This window comes from Bombus affinis, chromosome 5 (genome assembly GCF_024516045.1).
Source record: "Bombus affinis isolate iyBomAffi1 chromosome 5, iyBomAffi1.2, whole genome shotgun sequence".
NCBI lineage: Eukaryota > Metazoa > Arthropoda > Insecta > Hymenoptera > Apidae > Bombus > Bombus affinis.
The window spans coordinates 1,491,589-1,513,046 of record NC_066348.1 but is presented as its reverse complement, the minus strand read 5'-3'; the positions used below and the strand labels follow the sequence as shown (position 1 = coordinate 1,513,046).

Genomic DNA, 21,458 nt, shown 5'->3' with positions numbered 1-21,458 from the left:
ATTCGGATAAAAGAGGCGAAATCACTCTGATTTGGACTTTTTCGTTGTCACAGTCCTACGCCTTGCTTCTCTCCAGCGCAGCAGCGAGCTTCCCGTCGTCACGTGCATGCATGCGTGCATGCGTACATCGCGGCATGGCGAGTGCATACATGCCGGGTCGTTGAACGAGCAGGGGGTACCGAGGACAACAGTAACGACTGCACCAACCCACTTGTCTCGACCCTATACAAGTCACGTGCACGTACAGTGCTCGGTAATAATGGTCCCCAGAGGGTGTGACCTATTCTCTATATGTTGGATTCTCGCGCTCGTGCACGCGCCAGGCCGACTTGCTGGTACCAACATGCTTTGGTACCGCGGCTCCCCATGGAAAACTGCAAATAGGAACGTTTTATCATATAGACACGTTTTGTCTATCTCTGCTTTATTTTTTGGGACAAGATATCAGTGTTTAAATAAAATGTTGTAAAATTAATTTGATTAAGATTGATCCTCTCAGTTAATGGATGATATTTTGGCTCTTATTCAGATTATACTTTATTACTTTACTTTATACTTTAATTAAGAAGAATATTCATATCTTTATGCATAAATGAAACATCATTGGAGAAATAAGCAACTACATAACCTCGTCTTTCGTTATATAAATAATTTTGTTCTTCGATAAAAAGTGAATAAAATCAATTTTATTAGCGAACGTTGTTTACAACGTAAATTTCATTACATCGATGTTGGCAATTTTGTGATTAGGAGTTTAAAAATGAATATATCCATGTTTTATTAATGATAGTGATGAATAAGTGATCGTAAAGCATTCTCAAGCTCACTCAACCGGTGATACTTTGTTGCAAGACACGCCCTCTCTTTTTCTGTCTCTCTCTCTTTGTCTCCACTATTACTTTCTTGGACGAATTTAGCGTGGTGAAGTCCCACTCGTTCAAATATTTTGAGCCCCTGACTCGAGATATTCTCTCGGTTGGTGGATTGCGAAATACGCAGCTCGGACGGTGTCGGACGATGTACGAGGACGAAAGTAGGTAGGTAGGTAGGTAGGTGGGCAGACGGAAGTCAGTTTAACGGTATCACCTGAGAGTTCAGTCAGGCTTCGATCCTTACGCGTGGAACGGGGTTTCACGAAATTCGTAGTTTCCTCGTGGCGTATTTCTTCTTCGCAGCGCTCAACATATTTTTTTACGATCCGTACGCCCACCTGCGAGAACAGTTCGATGAAGGAACGGGGAATTTTCGAGCTGTTCCGAGGACTACCACTGTAACTGCTTTGGTCGTTAGACGCCTACTATTGCATCGAACTTAGAAAAGAGCATCGGATGCATTCCTTCTTCTCTTTTAAGGGCTAGTCGTGTTATTCTTTTTATGGCGATGTTTAGGTGGACGTGATCAGAATTTACGAGTTTGTCGTGCATTTTAATCTTATTTTATCTTCTATTGGCATTAGATGAAAAAATGAAGAAAATTCGAAATAAATTATCTAAACAGCACAACTTTTATATTATAGGAGTGAACATTTCTAATTTGGTATTATTTATATCATAAAATTTTTAGCCAATAAACTTACCTTGCGAGAAATTGAGTATCTTCGTATTTCCTTTCTATTAATTTTTTCTTTTCTCTCCTTCGTGACCTTTAGATTCAACGAATCGAATTTAAAAATTTTGCCTAGACGCAATTAAATCAGTATATACAAATTATCGCGGAATTCAACCGAATGATAGGGTGAAACGAGGTTTACTTAGGAATGGTTCCTAGTTCTTTCGTTTATACGGGGTTGTTGAGGAACTGTGATCGCCGGGAACCAGGGCATTGACCCTCACTGCCACGCCACTCCCACACCGCATTACGTCAGGCTACGTCCACTGCATCCTGCTCATCTTCTCGACGTTTTATGAGGGCTTTGCTACCCGCGAGTATTCACGGAGCGGGGTTGCGGTTCGCGTAATCCTTCCGTGTTCTCTGAACTTATCAATTCTAAGAAAGAAAGAAGAAAACAAAGTTTGAAACTCGAGCAAATAGAAGAGACGTTAGGTTGATTAGAACGTTCCTCGGAACAGTTACCATTCTTGTTCTTGGCTCGCTGAACCGAGGAAGTCAAACAGCACCAGATACAGGAGAACAAGATGTGCATGTGTTTAGTAGAGGCAATGCCCTTCTTTAAGGGCGATGATATAAGATAAAATGATATGTTCTTTATCGCATACGACAGTAGCTATGGAATACAGAAAAACAATATCGATATATTTGATTTGGGCACGTGTATACGCACACAAACATACGTCCAGGGACCCGTACGAATACATTAACTTTAGAATAGTACCGCGTACCATGATCACCTTCGACTTTGGTCCTGTGGAGAAAGTATCCGAATAATCATGGGGACTCCCTAAACGTCGTCTCAAAATGATCATACATGCCGTAGCTAGTCAAGTTGCTTGGTGGACCAAAGGGAGCCGCTGGTACTGGTGATGGTGCTGCTACAGCAACAACCTGTTGCAACCACCCCGACACGCCATAGCCAGCGGGAGACGTCCAACTGGTCCGGAGCAAACTAAGAAACTACATAACCATTGGCAGCCGAGTTTCTCGTTTACTCCGGTGGACTTGCGCCATTTAAGACTAATACGCTATCGTTTTCAATATTCACTGTATCTAGTAATACAAATTATCGATCCTATCGTTATAATAATAATTTTAATATTTCTTAAAACACACGAACCGCGAACGATGAAAATTAAAAAATAATATGTACAATATGAAGTATTTTGCTGAGAAATAATTCTTTGTTTTAATAAAAAGTCGATAATGTATAGCAACGGGGAAACAGGTGTATAGATATCGCTGTTAGGTTAAAGTATCTTTAGTAATCCTGTATCGATTGGATTTAGATCTTCCTGAATCGAATTGAAATTGGCTTTGCTACCTGTCTATCTACGTTACCTGCGGCCTTTTAGGGTACCGAGAGAGATACGAAATAAAAGAGAATGAGAGAAACAGAGAGGCAAGAACGAACAAAGGGCGTATTCACGCGTCAAAAGTCACCACAGCGTGACGATAGGGTGGTCCATGCAGAGACCTGTAGGACCTACTTTGGTATTTCTGCGGCATAGCACTTGTCGCACATTTATTCCTCTCGCTTTACGAGCTTCGCTGTGCATCTACGTGACTGGTTATCCCGCGACCAACTTTGAAAAATGTTAAGACTTCCAGGCTCAAGTGGAAATTTATTCGAACGATCAACAGAAAGATAATATAATGTAATATATGTATTTTTCATTTATATGCTGTTTGCTCTTGGTTTATCGAACAGTATGTAAATTCTTTACCAAAAAAGGTATTTAAGTTATACGAGATAGTATAGTGAGAAGTCGAAAAGATAGGGCTGAAAAGAAACGAGAGAAAAGTCAGTTCTTTAGTAGGTCAACGGCGATGTTGTTCCTTCCCTTCGGAGATTACGTCATCGCGCCTCCCAACTCGCGCCCGCTCAGCCAACACTGCACGTATCGCGCTAGTTGGTGTATGTGAAGATATGTCATACATGTGTACCAGCTCTGTTCCTACGTGTGTACTTGACCACCCACCCGTCCACCCACTTAGAGAACTATGGCTATGTTTTAACATACCAGGTGTCAGTCACGTTTGAATTTAAACTCGAGTCGTACAAAATACAAATATGGACCACTTTCATGACATTAAACATTTTTCGGAACTATCTTTTATCTTTTATCTCTAATTGAAAGATCATTCGAATTTTTCGACGGTTTTAATAATGAAAGAGATATAATTTCCGTACTCAGGTATACATACATAACTATTGGGAGCGATGTAGCCAGTGGTAAATTTACCACTCACTTTCAGAACAGCACTATTCTGAATATTGAGCGCGAGATCGATGTGCCACGAGGGTTTACGTTTCTATGCGTAAGACTGGTGAAAAGGAAGAACAGGGAAGAACGGTGGGAGAGGTATGCGGGTCGGGGTCGAGTCATGCATATCGATGACGACTTGTATGAATTTTTCATAGTCTTTTACAATTTGAAAAGCTGTTTGGCCTGAGTTTATGGTTCTATAAACCCAGTGACCCCGGCGGTGGATCTGCTTCACGATCTTTGTACCGATGCCGTCTCATCGTGCTTCGAACTAACTGTTTACGGTCCGTTCGACTGGTTCCAAATGGTCGAGTCGGAGGAAGATTCCGCGATCAACGAGAGGATTCGTGGCGTGCACTTCCTCCTCTCCTTTCTCGATATAGCTGCATAGCAATTCACCATTGATACTGGCTGATAGACAAAAAAAATACGTTCCTTCGTGTAGAGTAACACGTCGCAGCAATGGAAAGAAAACAGAAAGGAAAATGAAAGGAGATGGTGACGGTTAGTACCTACAGTGGGACGGGGGAGGGTGAATGGTGGGGGTAAGGGAAAGAAGGTTGGGGTGCAAGAAGAGTTGGAAGGAAAGAGACGAGCGAGGAGTGAAAGATATTGGTAATCGAGGAATCCGGGAACCCAGAACCGTTCGAACGGTTGGCTGCCGCAGACGCAAGGTCGTTGTCCTTGGGGGATCAACGACCCCTCGATGAGGGATGGCGTGGTGGGGATATATATACACCTCCCCATCCATGACGCCGCCGTCTGGGTATAAGGGCGCCTCCAGGTTGGGTTAGACCTAGGGTTAGATTTAGAAGTCAGGAATAGGGATGCGGATAGTCACGTAGGTGCATAGGCAGATAGCTGAGTGGAGGGGGCGGAGGGAGACAGAGAGAAGGGAACAGGCAGAGGGAAAAAAGCTGAAAGGCAGCCCGGGGATAGAAAGTGTATGTTGGGTGGTAAGGCAGGAGGGCGCTGAGAGAGAGGTACAGGGATAGTCGCGTTGCGACGACAGGTTCGTAACCGAAAATACGGCACATAGGACCAGGAGGTTCGATCGTAGGGGTAGAAAGTTTTATCTTTCGGTCGGAGAGTGTCGTAACCACCTGTTGGGATGGTGATTCCGCTCGAAAGCCATTGGAAATATTTTACTAGCCTTTTATTTTCGACATCGAATTAATCTCGAATATCCTGCGGCTTCGTTGTGCCCTGATAGCGCACCTTTGAGTTTCTCGAGCGACAGAAAGTGAAAAATGCATATACATTATGCATATATATATATATATTATACATATACATTATACATATATATATAGAGAGAGAAAGAGAGAGAGAGAGAGAGAGATGCGAACAGTAACATAAAGAAGGGAAGGAAACGTGTTTTCGAACAATTGTCAAGGATGCTTAAATTTTTCTACGTTTTACTTTACATTCTTCTAGAAGAAGTTTTATAATTGCATCCCAGTGATCGGAGTAAATCATGGCATCGACAGATATTCTACTTATTCCTGGCCACTTATTTCGATCTTTCGCTTTTACGTTTTCTTCCCGAGGCGACTGAACAGGAAGTGTTTCTTGCGAGGTACCTGTCGCCGGAAGGACCCGAACTCGAGGTGTCACGGTCCGTAAGGGCCGTGAGAGTGCAGGACGATAGGTGGATCCTTTCTGGACACAGCAGAACAGAGCAGGGCAGGCGAGGCCAGGGAGCAATGTCCCTTCGAGTCATCCCCTTCCTAACGTATATGTAAGGTATGCACGCCGTTACTCGCCTCCACGGTTACTGACTCTTTTTATCGAACGACAGACTTTTTTACGATTCCTTTCTAACTTCCCCTTTTGAAACGTTAACCCCCTTCGCCATGTCTGTCTGTGATTTCTCTTTTTCTTTTTTTCTTCTTTTTTTCTGGAAAAGCTAGCTATCAATTTCTATTCAACGTTATACGTTCAAGAACAAAGTATAATCGTTCGAGGCAAGAATCGAGGAACAATGGTACCGTTATTTATTAGTTACAGTTTAAGTATTCTACTTACTAATCGCGCACTTTTCACGAGAATTCAAGCAAAATGGAATAAAACACCGGCTAAAATGAATGGAAGGAACGACAGCCTGACCGTTTCCTTCTGCTCGTGGTTTCTTGGAATATCCTTTGTGGTCGGCAATGGATAAGGATATCTGCTTTGAACTCTGAACAACTGTCCGTCCGGCCGAGTCATGCTTCTCCAGGAAACTCGATGAAATCTCATCAGCGTATCAGCAGTATCTCGCCCTTTCTATTTGCGTTGACCTCAAAAACTCTAACGTTGACCTTAGAAGGGCCTCTCCTCAATCAGCACGGGGAACCACTGTACTTTCCAGAGCAAATAGGAAAAATATCGTTTACGCCTCTTAGGGTGTAGCTGGCATGATAAGATAGTCACTGCTGTCACAGCGCATACATGTATACATGATATTAAGGAAGGAGATAGAGGAAGAGGCATGGTTTAGATCTCTGTTGTATATCTATCACATCATTTTTTTACGCTATTGCTATTTTCGTTATATTTCCAAAACATCGATTCGATATTCGACAAATAAATAGAGATCGTACACTCGATCGGTATCCTCGGAGATCGTATGACATTATCGAATGACGAAATAAAAAGGAACGGGGGACGCCCTATATTCAACATCTCTGTCTGTCTTTCCTTCTCTTCAATGGTCCTAATTAGGTACATACAGTGTACACACAAGACTGTATTGCGACATACCAGTACCGTTCCAACTGGAAACCATATGCGACGGGGGGTTAAGTGTCGTCTTAACCTCCTTTCAGTGTTTGAATTCCTAAATCGACACCGATATCTATGTAAAAATTAGCTTTCCGTGTTTTTTATTTTCTCGGGTCTGATTTGCTGTTTATGTTAGATTTCTAATGGGTATATTATCTTATTTACTTTCATTATTCCATAAAATTAATAACGTAGTAAGATACAACCATACACCAACTGACTACATTGTTAATTCAACAAGGTTGAGTAGTTGTATGTGAAAACGTTCTACTTTCCATTTTACCATAAATCACAATATTTTTTTCGTTTTAGAGTTACTAGAAAGTGTGGCAACCGCGATACTATCATACCGTAACCTGTCACCCTTGACCATGTGATTAGCTATACTCCACCTTCGGCACTAAGAAGTACATGTATGTAAATCATAATGTAAATTCACATATGGTTGTCTCATCATAAATATCCGAACTGAACATATGTCTAATTTTGGTGTTCAGAAACGTACGAAGATATGAATACTGTGATTGACAATTCTAGCCTTCCACGAATGTATCTTGTAAATTTCCATATGCATATCATTAACCCAAAAGTAATTAATTTTCCACCTTCCTAACGGAGTTGTTTATTAGAATAGAGTTAAAAAATAGGATATTACATATGCAAGCATACAACTGAATTATTAATTAAATAATATTACAATATGTACAATTTATATTATATCGCATATTTTTTTGTAGGTTTCGTTTTATTTCTGTTTTACATTCCGACAATTTTCTTGGCGTTAAATATACCTAAATGTAGCATAGAGTATAATTGAGATCTGCAGGAATTGAGAGCACATCCCTGATCTTAATTATAACATTGTGGTCATGGTGGTGGCGGACAGAGAACCGCGCAAGTGGCTTTTCGAGTATGAAAGGATCGTTGTGCTATACATCTAACGGGCAGCCACGAGCCTTAAAGGCGAGGCAAGGGCTTGGCTTTAGCTAAGAAGTCGGTTGGCCATCGAACGACGTTGCTAGTCGTTTCTCAACCCTTTCGTGGTTACGTCACGTTAAAAAAGCTATTTGGGGTCAACACCCCGCTACAGCGACACGTGTAGTACTCCTCGACTCTGTCTCTCCGCGTCCTCCCTCGACCCTCTCCGCCGTCCTCTTTTCCCTGGTATATGAAGGCAACCGTCTCCTCTCTGCCTACTCCTCGCGATTCCCGACGCCATTGCTGCCACCTCCTCCGATAGTATCCCTTCTACTCGACTTAGTTTCCACTGGATTTCTAAGTTCCCTAGATACTAGCTGAGCCTGTGTTCTAGCCGCGCACGAAGGAACGACGTTCCACAGGCACTTTACTGGCCGAATCGTCGCGGCTATCAACGGACAGACAGTTCAAGGCTGTCAAAAGATCAAGAGACTACGGTCGACACCCTGTTTATTCATGAGTTACGTTATGATGGTATTAATTTAGGGATCGTAAAAGAAAAATAGCACGGTAGTGTGTTATATGAAAAAGATGTTTGGAGAATTGCGCGAAATCACGTAGATACACTCCTGCCGCTATAAATTAGGAAAAACCAAGATTTCTGATAAGATAAGGTATATCGGATCAGAATTGCTTGTAAGAAAAAACAGTTACTGATAGATATTATTTGTATGTTGGTATTTGTTTCAAAAGATAACCAAAATCGATCGCATATATCGAGGAAGAAATTTGCTTTGGTACATATATACTTATATGTATATATGTATTGTAAAGGAATACAGTATGATGAAGCATAGCTGGGAAGCCATGAGATTAGAATGGACTAATACGCAGCCCCAAGCGATACAGCCCTGGCCGTGGGCGCGCTAGCAGTAGGAGAGCCAACCAAGTTTCTCTAAAACCGCGTCGACGTAGTAGAATTAGCACGCTGGTCTTGCTAGAGCGAAACCAAGGACACTAGAGGAATACAGCAGAGAGGAAGTAACAGCAGCAACAGCGGTGGAGTGGCCTACGGTGGTGGTTACAGTGGCGGTAGCGGTGGCGGCAACTAGCAGAGGAATCGAATCATCGTGTGGTGGCGTCAGCGGCGGTAGCGAGTAGAGTCAAATCATCGTGGCGCGGCGTCGACGACGAACGACGACGACAGCGGCAGCGGCGGTGGCGGCGGCGGCGGCAGTGTCGGCGGTGGTGGTGATGGTGGTGGTGGCGGCGGTGACGGCGGTGATAGCTCCCCTTTACCCCGACCCACGTTGTCTACGTGTATGTCTCTACCTCTTTACCCCGTCGCCGCTGGTACCGTCCCCGCCGTACCTACCGCCCCCACCTCAGCTCCGCCACCGACAGACGATCCCTCCGTTCCCGCGTGCTCTGTTCTCCCCTGCCCGACTCTGAGACTCTCCGGAGCTTCCCCTTCCAGCGACTTTTTTTGTCCGTATACGCCTCGTCCATCGCGACAAGGCAGCTTCAAGCCTTTTTATCAGTCGACCGAAAAGATCCGTGGGGATCCTTCCGCGGCAGCGCCCCGCGTATCGCTTCCAGCCAACCCTCGTGTGTTGGAAACGCGTTACCTCGTGATATACGATACGTACATGTATTTTTCGTTTAAAGTACCAACCGAATTTTCATCGTTCATATTTTACTTCACTTTCTGCACTCGACATTACGTTTAAGGGAGTACAAAGTAAAAGCGCGGGAAACAATCAGTGACTTGGATCTTTCGTCGTTTTAAATCGATCGTATCGATAAAGATAGTGAACATCGTATAATAAAAGCTTCCGATAATGAAGTCGTTTCGACACTATTGTAATGGTGTAGAATACGCGTGTCGGGGTAAACGTGTCAAGGTGCCGTCAGCGTAGCGCAACGATTCCGGTGACGACACGCAACCAACACACATTGATTCAACGAGGAAATCAGACGAAGGTGCATTTATTTCCATAGCAACGTGACGACACTCGGATTCTTGTCCACGGATACGCAACAAGCCTCGAGGTACGAAGCGGAAGCTGAACCAGCGACAAACTACTACCAGGATACGCAAATGTGGTTGGTACTTGTACATTTGCAGCTCAGAAGTTGAGAAACAGCCTCGTGGCGGAGAGCGTTTGTCTCTTTCTATCATTCACTACTACTTGGCGAGTCTGTACAGAAAAAAGTGCGCAGACGCAAATCGTGGTTGCGTGTGTAACTCGCAACGCATCTCCTCCACAGCCGTCTTATTACATTCGTGAGTTTCTTTCCAAGCCCCCTATGCCCAACCCCTGGTATTTTTCTACTCGATCATCCCTGAAACGAAACGTAGTTCTCGATTACGAATCTCTGTTCAACAATTGGATGTATCGTCATCCTTGCCCTTTGCTTACCGTATAGATTTAATCTCTTTTTTCTTTAACATTTAAAATCACATTAACAACAAACGGAAGGAAAAAATAACAGAAGAAAGATGAATGAGATATCACGTTGCAAGTCCGTAACATAATCCGTGTGGCTCTATTTTAAAAACGAACAGAAACTCGGTGCCCCTTTAACCCGCATTTTCCTTTATCAAAATAATACGACAAGCGATAAGCGACTGTCGCAACCGCTGGAACCGCACATGACGTCGTCAATGGGTAACAACTTTGCGAGTAGTTGCACGAGCTCGTGGCGACTTTGCCAGAACGAGTGCGCAGTAACACGACGTAAGAAGTAGCTAGGAGGTAGAGAGGGAGAGGGTGTGTTCGAGAAAGAAGCCCGAGGAACGAGGGCGTATAGGCAAGGGGAGATGGTAGGTTTAAGGAAAGGTAGAGAGAAGGAGAAGTTGGTCACAACCGTGAGAACAAAGGGGCGAAAATAAGTGCCCTTTTTGGAGGGTGATCGAGGGTGAGGAGCAAGAAAGAGGAAGACGAATTGAGAGAGATTGCGTTTGTGTAGGTTTCGTAGAAGATAGAAAGAGAAGACGATGGTTAGTAGGAGAGAGAAAGAAGTCAGGCGATTCGTTCCTTGCGGGCTAAGGAAAGAGTGGGAGAATCGGTGCGAGAGAGATAAAGTGCGAGAAAGAAAGAGAAATTAGAGAAGTGTGAGTGCGAGAGAGGGGAACCGAGAAGGACGAAACGCGCAGGATGAGGCGAGAGGGAGTAGAGGGTGTCGCAGAGCTAGGGAAGGGAGGAGTGCGTGACGAGGAGGGTGAGAAGGTGGGGGATATAAGGAGAGGGTGAAGGGTGTAGTGGGGACTATTGGGTAGGTGGCGGTGGTAGGATTGCGGGAGGTTGTGCGCGGCTCAACTTCGGTGGTTCGGTTGAACGAGGGCGCGCAAACGGGCGGGTGTCGTGAGCGTTGCAAAGCGGTGAAGGGTACCACGAACGGAAAGCACGGTCGTGGCGCTAGGCGGGCGTAGGCGAGGTTCCGTGACGGCCGTTCGGTGGCGCAGCAGGAATTCCCAGCACGGCAGGCACCGGGTTGGTCAGCTACGTGGTGTTCGTGCGCTCTCTCTATCGGTGTGTATATGCGCGATTTGCCCCGAGTCCGCGCCTCGACTTGATGACATGGCGTCCTAGCGCTGCACGGGCGAAGTCGTACGTCCTCGGTGGAGAGGCTCTCACCCCGTCGTCGAATCAGCCGCATCCCAGGATGCCAAGGTAAGTCGACGTGGTGTATAGTGTAAATTTTCAAAAGTACCGTGTATTAAGTAGAATCGTGCTGCTATCGAACTCGGGTGTCATCGGGAAAAACCGGGCGGTGTCGATAAGGTGAAAACGTTCCGTGCACCTCGAGCTCATTTCAACAAACCAGGTAGGGTCGTTGCCATCGTGCCTACCCTATGAATCGATATTACCAGTGCTGAAGAGAGGACGCTTCTTTCTTTCTCACTTTCTTAGCGCTTTCTCCCTTTTTATTTGTGCATCTATCTTTTGCTTTTTGCCTCTCGTTTTATTCGCCCCTCGTTCCCTTCATTTCACAATTCGTGTCGTGTGTTCTTCGTTATCGTTGTTGCTGTCTTCGTCGTCGTCATCACCATCACTACTATCACCCTCACTATCGTTGTCATCATCATCATTATCGTCGTCGTCATCATCGTCATTCCAGTTGCTGTGTGGTGTACTTTGAATCAAAAGTGTTTGCCAGTGCTTCATATGTTTATACGCTCACGTTTATGTGTGTGAACGTGCGTGCCACGGTGCGATATTGTGTATGTACACGTAGGAAGGGTTAACGCAGTAAGAGGAACAGAGAAAGGAAACGTTCACGGGGTAAAAAGAAAGAGGTTAGTTTTGCAATTTCTCGGAAAAACATGGAAAAAAGTGAAGTACGCATAAGGAGGAGGATACTACGTGGCTTATCGACGCATCGACGACAGCGTGCCTCTCGACGTGGATTTTCGCTTGGCGAGAGAGGGTTGCGTAAATCTTCTCTCCCTTCTCCTTCCCTCGTCTCTTGGAATCACTCTGTCTTCCTCGTGCACTTTGTCTCTCTCTCTCTTTTCCCCCTCTCTGTCTTTTTTATTCTCTCGAACGTGTGTCGCGGTCGGACATGGCGCTGCCCATAGGCGCCGATACGCCCCGGGGTGTCGAGGCTGACTCGACTCGAGTCGAGTCGTTCGTTCGTCCATCCGCCGGCCATCCTCCCCCTTGTTGTGTTCATTCAGCTGCTTGTTCCCTAGCTCCAGTAATACCTTTGCAGTTGCTTCCCTCATGAGGGAGCGTCATTGTTACTGTCGTTCGTGTTCACTTCCTCTTAGTGATTTTCCCCCGTCTATATCGTATTTTCTCATTTGACTAATATAGCCTTCGGTTTAGATTGCAATCGTTACTACATACCATAACAGGTGAGTTGTGTACACATACCTTACTCGTCTCCGCAAACGCGCGAGATCGGATCAGTGCCACAGCCTCGAGTTCGAGCACGTGTCAGAATGTGCCTTTCGGTCGGCAGTCGACAGTGTCACCACCCGTGCGTTAATTAATCTCTCCGTTCCTATATTGTGGTGAAAAATTATGTAACTTGTGCTACATCGGGGTGTATAAAAAAAATAGAAAGGACTAAGAAAACGGTATTCGGTTGTGCAAATTGTTCGTAATCGATAAAAGAAGGCCTTGCGATTAAGTAAGTTTGTGGATGAAAGTGGAGTAGATGGTGACATACACGTATATCAGCGTATTACAGGTGCATTGTGCATAATTGTGATGTATTTATAACCTATGCTTCCACTTGCAGTTTTGCGATTCGCTTCGATATCTTTTTATCGTCTTCGTTAAATGTTGTGTGAAATATCATCAGAATTATTTAAAAAATCCATGAAGGCATTTACTTTTTGAGGTGAATTTTATTTCCGTGTCTTCAACTTTGTGGGTGATCCAAAATTTTATCCAACTATTTGTATCCTATTTGGATGTGTTTGCTTCTTTAACAGTGTTTCCCATTTCTTGAAAATCGTCAAATTCATATATATATATATTTTTTTTGCCGAAAGATTAGAATTGTGAGTACATCGTACAAGAATTCAAAGTGCACATTTACCGTTATTCGTCGAGCCAAGTTATCTCAAACAGGGATTCGTTGTTATCTTTGAGATATAGACATACTTGAACAAAGATTGTACCTAGCTTACAAAATTGTGTTGTATAATTTCTCAACAGCTATCTCTCGTAATACGCATAAAATATATACACTTGTTTCATCATGTAAATTTATAGATGCAATTAACTAACATTCTTTCAAAAGTTACATTTCCGTTACATCTGTATCGCATGATTTTTAAATACACGTGAAAAAATGTCAGGAAAGAAAAAAGCGTTCATCTATTGACCTCCCGCCAAGTGAAATAACCTAACAGCCAACCACGTGGTTGGGACACGTGGTGTCTCCACTGGTCTATATTATTCCATTTTGGATAGTGTTTTAGTTTTTTATCTGTTGGTTTTACATGTATTACATTAATGTCAAAGTTATACGCCTATAAAATATAATTTAAAAAACAAATGTTTTAAATCATTTTCTATCGAGACAAATGTTGCAAATACCTGTATTGTTCATGTGTTATTTAAATACGATACTGTCTACTTATTTTTTTACTATCAGGTAAAGAATTATGTATATTGACAGCATTTTGCGATTGAATATTGTTTAGCATCTGATAGTGAATTGACTATCTAATACTTAGTTTATTCGAGGAAGTGAGGAAACGTATACATTTTTGTCGACATTTATTTCCATAATATTGTGTCTGAAAACTACATTGTGAATCACGGAAACGTTTGAAAGAAATGATATAACCTGCACATAAGCGACAAGTGTTAGCTTGTGCACTGAAGCTCAACATATTCGTACCCACGTGTGTTTCGATGAGAACTTACATGGAACTTCCTGCGGGTTCCTGATTAAAGTAGCGTGACGATTTTATCATGGTACCCGCGAGGGGTTGAAGCGTCGATTAAAGTGGTGATGATGGTGGCCGTTCGCATGTTATAGGGAGAGTTATACTAAATAACTGTATACCCTAGAGAGTATCTTTTGTGATGTTAATAATTTGTTAATTTACTAAAGTGACTAGTATCATTTGTTAACTCGGAATGAATCGATAAGTGCTATATATTGACCTTCCTTTATTCAAATTTCCCGCACATCTAGATGTTGGTCGATAATATAGATTACTACCATTGCGATTCACTATCTATTCTGTTAGAGGGTTATGTCAGCAGGTTATTCGAAAAAAGACGATTGAGTAAGGAACTTTTTTGCCAATAGAGGAACATTTTTGACATTTGGTTAATCAAAAAATATATTTTGTGCTTGTACGTTTTCAATCATGTGAAATATTTTTCTGGCGAACAAATTTGAGAAACGGTGGTAACTTGTTAATTGTTGTTACGATAGAACACGTAGAAATAAAACTTTGTAGAAAACGTGTTTCACATTACGTTTCGTATTTTTTAAATTGTCGATAATGTTAAGATGAAGTAAGTTTTAAATTACTTTAGTATAAGATAGTATGAATTACCAATTTCTATTTTATGTGCAAAAAAACGTGTATACGATCTTCGTGCGCCTGCGCATTCGTGTAACGGTGATGACTGTGCAACGTGCTGCCTCTCCCTGTACTCCCCATCCGTTGTTCCTTTTATTACGTGTGTGGATTACGACTGCGTGGTCGTCAGGATATATCCATTACAAGAATGTCGAGCTCTGACAGCAGTTTGCATTTTTGCCAACTGGTTGCAGTTTCGATTCTCATGCAGATATAGTATGACATATTTGTGTTTTCGTTAATTGCTCAAGAACCCTAAATCTTTCTGGAAAACAATGGTGATGTTACTTTTTCAGCGACACTAGGATAGTATATTTCAAACGGATACTTCTTGAACTATATTATTCCATTTCTCGGCTGATCAGCAGAAAAGGTCGACTAATAGTAAATATATGAAGAGATACAAAGGATTTAACTTTATATGTTAATCATTATAATGTGGTGACATACATTCTAGCTATATAATCTTCTCAATAGTGACGAATACTTCACCCTGTTCGCATTCTATTGTTGCATATTACATGTCACGTTGTTTATAAGGGGTCAGTTACTTTGATAATGCTCCGCAATAATAGATTCCGAGAGTAACGTTTCGAAGTATGTATTTATTTTCCGCTGGTCGTTCTTTTGTCTGAATCTCCTTTATCCTTGGAATGATTCACCGGGGATGGTGTGTCAACAACAGGCCGGTCGGTCTAAACTGGACGTCGTAGAGCAAGAATCGGGTATACCTGCACCTGTTTTCATAACACCATGCAACTATATCGCGAAATGGTTGTTCAGCTTCGCGCCCTAGTTACACCTGCTAGTATCGTGGTTGTACGTAATACAGTAATACGTTTGCACGACACTGTACGTCAACCGAGGTTGCCACGTTTCTCGTGACTGCGTGCTTGAAAAACTGAGGTCGCATTGAATAACGAGTTACAAGCAAATTATTAGTCAGTCCTTTAACAGCGCCGTAGTTGATCTAATCGAACAATTTTTTTCTTTTTCATGCTAGCTCAGTTTCCACTGAAACTATGTTATTCGCGAACTAAACAATATTATATACCGACCTTATCTGCTCTCGATCTTATTAAAATAAAAAATATAATAATAAAGCAAATTATAAATTGAAGTTAATAAGCTAGTAGTAATCGAAGTTATTAATTACAATTATTTACAACTATAATTGCTGCAGTACCATTTATTAATAGCATCGTTACGACATAGTAGTATCCGTGGAAATAATACATCTGAAAATCGTAATTGTTAACGGTCGAACTGCAGAAGGTTATTTTACAGCGCGGAATATTATCCTTTGGAATGAAGTTGATTTTTTATAGGATACTAGGGAAAAAAATTTAGTGAAAAAAGAGGGGTGACCGCCGCAGCAATGCGCATCGAGGGGCGATCATGTTTAACGGAGGGTCGGCAACGGTGCATAGATTTAATCGCTCTATGGGAACGGAACGTTGCGTAGGAAATCGCTGAAAAGCCACGCAGCTCGCTACAGGGTCGACCACTTTTATGTATAAACTCCAAAAAAAAAAAAAAAATTAACATAATATGTCCGTTAAATACAAGTCAAAATGAATAACCAAAATATTCGTAAAATATTTAATATCGTTGTTGAAAATTGCGTCGAGGTTTGACTTGACCACCTTTTTCTAAGTAATGTCCTTGTGGTTGTTCTCCACTATCGGTCGTAAATTTTTATTTTTCCTGTCGTAAACTGTCGTTATTCTGCATCGAGCCATAATGTTTATACAGCTATTCGCAGGAACCTTTGAGCATGTAGAGGATGATGTTTAGGAAAGTTTTGAGAATCGAGAACGTTCGACTGTGAAAAAATGTAGGGTGGACGCCAATGCGCGCAGCGAGGTCGACCGTCGTTGTCGGCGGAAGGGTGGTGGTCGTGAGGGCGAGGAGCGTCAGAGAGGGGTGGGTACGAGGTTGAGGAGGTGTAGGAGGGCGCGATGGCGGGTAGGAGGAGTAGGGTGCAGGCTAACAGAAAGAAAGATGGCCGACCTGTCTGTGAGTGCATGCGTGAGTGCGTGAGAGTGGCTCAGACTAGTCTGTGTAAGTTGAATCTGTGTTTGTGGTGGTCACATGTCTGAGAGGGGCAAAAGAGCAAGCTCTTCAGAGATGAGATTCAACGTCTCGGAATCCTGTGACGGAGTACACGATATTCTTTTAGGGTTGACGATGCTTTTCGACGTGTCGAAAAACGGTTGAAACTCGTTAAATTTCAATTGTTCGGGGAACACGATGTCAACACGAAAACCTCTCTTACGGTTACTAATGTGTGTGTGGTTAGACATTTCGGGCGACATCAGTGGTAAGTTTTCGAATTAAACCTATGCTTTCGAAACCTTTGAACTCCTAATTATGTAAATAAGACCGCATTATTCATTGAATGTCTTGAATTTATGCATGCATATTTCTCGTATATACACAGTAGTAGTAACCACCAATTATTTTCGCTACAAGCGGGGCGAATCTTTTCGAATATGCGATAAAAAACTCGACGTGATTTTCCATTCGTATGGCGAAACAAATCCAAAAACGCCGTATATTCCGGTGTTGTGCGTGGTGTCGGTTTGTTGGCGAATGAACGAACGAATCAGAAATGTTGCGAGTATTTCTCCACGAAGGCTCTAAAATGTGGGACACGTTCTTCAGTAGCCAATCCCTCTTCCCCTTTGCCGCAAAATTCTCCGTTAACTTCGTACCTGGTGCTTCCACTACAACCTAACGGAATGAGCTGTACCTGTGCCTCGATGCCGACAAACTATCACGCGTATACGCGTGCCTCATGCACGCCTTCATACATTTTGCCACACACATACGCAGCCACGGTGTGCTCGGGAATGTGTGAACTGTGAGCGCGTTCATCGTTCCAAGCACATCCTGGCACTCCCCCAGTGGGAGGAGGTGCGACAAGGGACAGATATCCGAGTGTGCACGCTTGCCTCACTCGATTTGAAACACTCCCGAATTATATCACCACCACGCGAGGAAAATCTCGTCAGAAAGGTTACCCCAAATCGCTCTCTCTTTGCCCCCTCTTTCCTTCTCTTACCCTCCCTTTCCATCTCTGTCTCAAACGGCTGTGCTGAGACTCTCGATTTGCTTCGAGCGTTTATTTCGTCGCTGGAGATATTGATTATTGTAAGCCCAACCTCGTCGCTCGCTTCAATTTTCTCTCAGTTTTCCATTATCGATGGTAAGGAAGATGTGCCAAGAAACATCCCGCTTATCTTTTTTTACGGTATGTTCCTGCAGAATTTCGAATCGATTACCAACGTTCCCTTGTCAAACAGAATTTGAATCTTTTGCACGTTGACCTATCTATTTAACCGCTTATCTAGCCATTTCACTTCTTCGTTGCACACTCGGTTGGCTTCGACCTCGATCCACCATTAAAATTCGGTCGATCGATGAAGCAACCCTTATTCTAGACCGAGTAGCGCCTCCGGATGTCCCTATTTGCTTCCTTTTTTCTCTCATAATCTGTATTTCCTTCTGCTCTGTTTCGTGACGCTTTCTTAACCGTACTTACAAATACGAGAAAATTTGAAGTGTAAAAGAGTCGGTTCGCAATGAAAACTCGACAGTGTGGCAATTGCGAGGACGGCCCTCGAGAATCGGTTCAAAGTGGCGGGGAGTGTCGTTATTACAACCGTGGTTGGTTTCACGTGGGACCGAGAAAAACGGAAAAATATTTGCTGGCGCAACGACGGTGCACAGCGTGACCGGCCGCAGAATTCCTTGCAGAAACGATTTTGTCGACTGACACGTACATCCTTGAGCGATGACTCAGCGGAATGTTCTCTCTATCGATACGTATCTCTCGGCTGAATCGCAGTAAGAATAATCCTAGGATAAAAACTATCGTCTTTAAACGCTATTAATGGATCCCAGAATGCCTAGTAGAGAACACAGCCACACTACGTCCGGCTCTTAGGCGTGCATGCGACGTGTGTACTGTACATATACCCGTATCCTCTATACGCGGAAGCGTCGAAACAGTAAAAGGTAGGAGGCACAGGCCAGCCAACAAGGGGAGGGCACGTAAGCAGAAGAACAAAAAGAGAAAGAGAGACGTGAGAAGACGGAGGAAGAGAGAAAGAATGAGAATGATGTACGAGGGAGGAAAAGAGTCGGAGAAACGAAGAAAGAGATAGGGAGGACGAGCGAGGATTTCAGGCTCTCGAAACGCAGCGGTATTTGCCGCGCTTTGTCGTTCGTTTTGTACCTCGGCGTGACTCTGCCGCTGGTGCTGATTACGCAATGCGTGGCCATGAGAGGAGCGAGTCGCGTACACTCACGTACGAACGCATACATGTATTCTCGCTTTAAGGACGTGTGCGCGTCAGAAACGAGAATGTAGCCCAGCCGTGTGCGTGACACGCATACGGATACGCTGGTGCACGCACGTGCGTGAGCAACAGGCGTGCGTGTAACGCCACTGTACGTGTGTGTGCGCATGTATGCGCGTAGATTTGATTAGCTTTCTGCTACCGGTTGCATGAGTATACGTACGCGTGCTAGAGAACGCACGCGCGCGCTGACCGCTCAACATGGATCGTATACGACGTATCATCTCGCGGTGTCATCGATGATGGCCCACATCTCATTCTGTTTACAACATAAATCGCGATCGAGTACGCAAGCCGCGAAATGTTCTCTTCGTGCAACGCGCTCTCGAATTCTCTTTGCGCTAGCTTCTATACTGTCTGCGGCTCCACGATTCTTTCCGTCATCGTTGCCGTCACGGTCGCGAAGATATTCTTCTCCATCAATCGCGAAAACACACAGTTGTTTTCGGGGTCAACCGCGTCGGGAGACTCGCTCGTTCTCTATAAACGAACCGTGAGTAGACGTGTGCGTGTTGCATGTGACTAGCCATAGTAGCGTGATAGCGTGCAAATGTTTTTGTGAGCATCGTTAAAACTATCTTCGTAGTAACGATGAATATACATAGTCGTGTAAGCTAGGAACAATGGGGTCGGTTACGATGACAACGTTGTTGAACTAATTGTAAGAAAGAACCCAGCGGTGACGCTACATATCGTAATATCAATGGTAGTGATCGTAATGGTTAAGGGATTCCAACGGATCGAAGTTCGTACGAGAAATGATCGAGAGGGTGGTACATATACGGTCAGATAAAACCAACAGCAGCTCGATCGTCCCCTCTACTCGTCGCTCCTCTATTATTGTGCAACCTTTCACCGATTTGTAATCGGCGTTTGTTCGAACGACGTTATCTATCGAATGCAAATGTTTTAGCAGCATAGAGACTCGCGTATATACATGTTATACAGGCTCTCTGTCGCGCAAATCGATTCGATAGAGAAGTTGTAAATATCATTTAATCGAGTTTTATCGTCCACGTAGAACACGGTCGCACGCGTGATCGAACGAATAGTGTACGGTCGCTGGATCCCCAACGATTCGCTTTCGTGCTTCCTATTTCACGAATTTCTCGATTTCCCGTTATTAGAGCGAAACGTACGTTAATCGGCGTTCGAGACCGCTTCCACATGTTAGAACGTCATGATACACCTTCAACAAGAAGAATGATACGAAAGCATAGGAAGTAATTAATGGTTTAATTATATCGCGAGAATTGATCATCGCCAAAGCTTGAATAGAGACACGAGCGTATTCGCCAGGCGGCCGGTGTTGATAATCTGAATAGGGTTCGAGAATCGGTGATGACGTTTCGATTGGCAATCCAGAGACTACTTTTATATTTCGAGTCGTTAACACGGCCCTGTGTGTGGAAGCGTCAGGTTTTTTCATGTTCATTCGAAAACTGGTCGAACACGGTCCGGTGTGTCTGCGCGACTAAACAAATATGACTAAGAGTGGTGGTTCGATATTGGTTATACGTGCACCTTTCGAGGAACGCAATTGTGTACACTGTCACGGTCTTCATTTACGTCTGTTCCCCTCTCGTCTCGTTTCCTTCTCTATTAACTTTCATGTACGGTTCATTGAATACAAGTTTGCCAATCTTTCGCGTTTCGCAGCGATATCTATTTCGATTCGATCGAAAATATTCCTTTAACCCAAGTATTATCAAAAAGATGCTAATAATACCGATCGAAGAAGCAACGTATTTCAGTTGATTCAATAACTTTTTACGTAATCACGTAAGATAATGTCCCGGTAGAATAAACACTGATCGGTATCCCGTAGATTTTCTTTAATGATCCTTATGCATTTATTCGCGTAAACGTTATCTCTGATACAGTCTAGAGTCTAGATTATTCTCGTATTTGCCATCAGGGGTCAGAATTTTATTTTAGAGTAGACGGAATGTCTACACTGATTAAAACGTCATCTTTTTTTTCCTCTTCCTCCGCTTGTACCACATGTATGTCGTAATCGTTATATGAAATCGACTTCTTCTTCTTCTTCTTTATTTAATTTTTAACTCATAAGATGGAGAAAGAGAAAGGTGTATATAGAAAAAGGTTCAAAGAGCGCTGGCTGATCGTTATACGCCGATACACCGTCATATAGTCTTCGTAGTTACGTTGGTCACACTGTGAATTCCACATTTTTGCAGCCGATTTAATAAAGCGGTCGAGAGTTCGCACGATTTCATTACGTAATCCATTTATCAGGAAGTCGAGGTTGAATCGAGCGATGTCGAAAGATGAAGGAGTCGACTATCGAAACTCGCGCCACGACGTTTCAGAAATCTTCGATCGCGATCGTTTAACGTACCGCCACCGAGGTGTGTGCTGCACCATGATGACGTGCCATTCACCGTGAAAACCATTCACTCAAGGTATTAACAAGGTCGTGCAAGGTCGTGCACTGCTATT

General features: G+C 43.4%; 1 protein-coding gene and 1 long non-coding RNA gene across 12 annotated transcripts in view; one reads left to right on the top strand and one right to left on the bottom strand.

Moving 5' to 3' along the window:
* The first annotated feature begins 8,498 nt into the window (after nucleotides 1-8,498).
* The window catches only part of LOC126916147 (protein tramtrack, beta isoform), a 45,645-nt gene continuing 32,685 nt past the window's right edge, over nucleotides 8,499-21,458 (top strand). For 5 of the 11 annotated variants that reach the window (XM_050721630.1, XM_050721631.1, XM_050721629.1 and 2 more), the window contains exon 1: nucleotides 10,933-11,242. The gene's annotated coding sequence lies outside the window, so the exon portion shown is untranslated. Of the gene's footprint in view, nucleotides 9,672-10,932; nucleotides 11,243-12,287; nucleotides 12,430-16,607; nucleotides 16,952-19,139; nucleotides 19,489-19,530; nucleotides 21,422-21,458 lie in introns of those variants that run through there. The other 6 variants (XM_050721626.1, XM_050721621.1, XM_050721622.1 and 3 more) reach the window with 6 other exon arrangements.
* On the bottom strand, nucleotides 9,539-10,670 carry LOC126916179 (uncharacterized). The gene is made up of 2 exons (XR_007710473.1): nucleotides 9,989-10,670; nucleotides 9,539-9,911 (listed from the first exon to the last, which is right to left on the bottom strand). It is a non-coding gene; the product is annotated as an uncharacterized LOC126916179 (long non-coding RNA).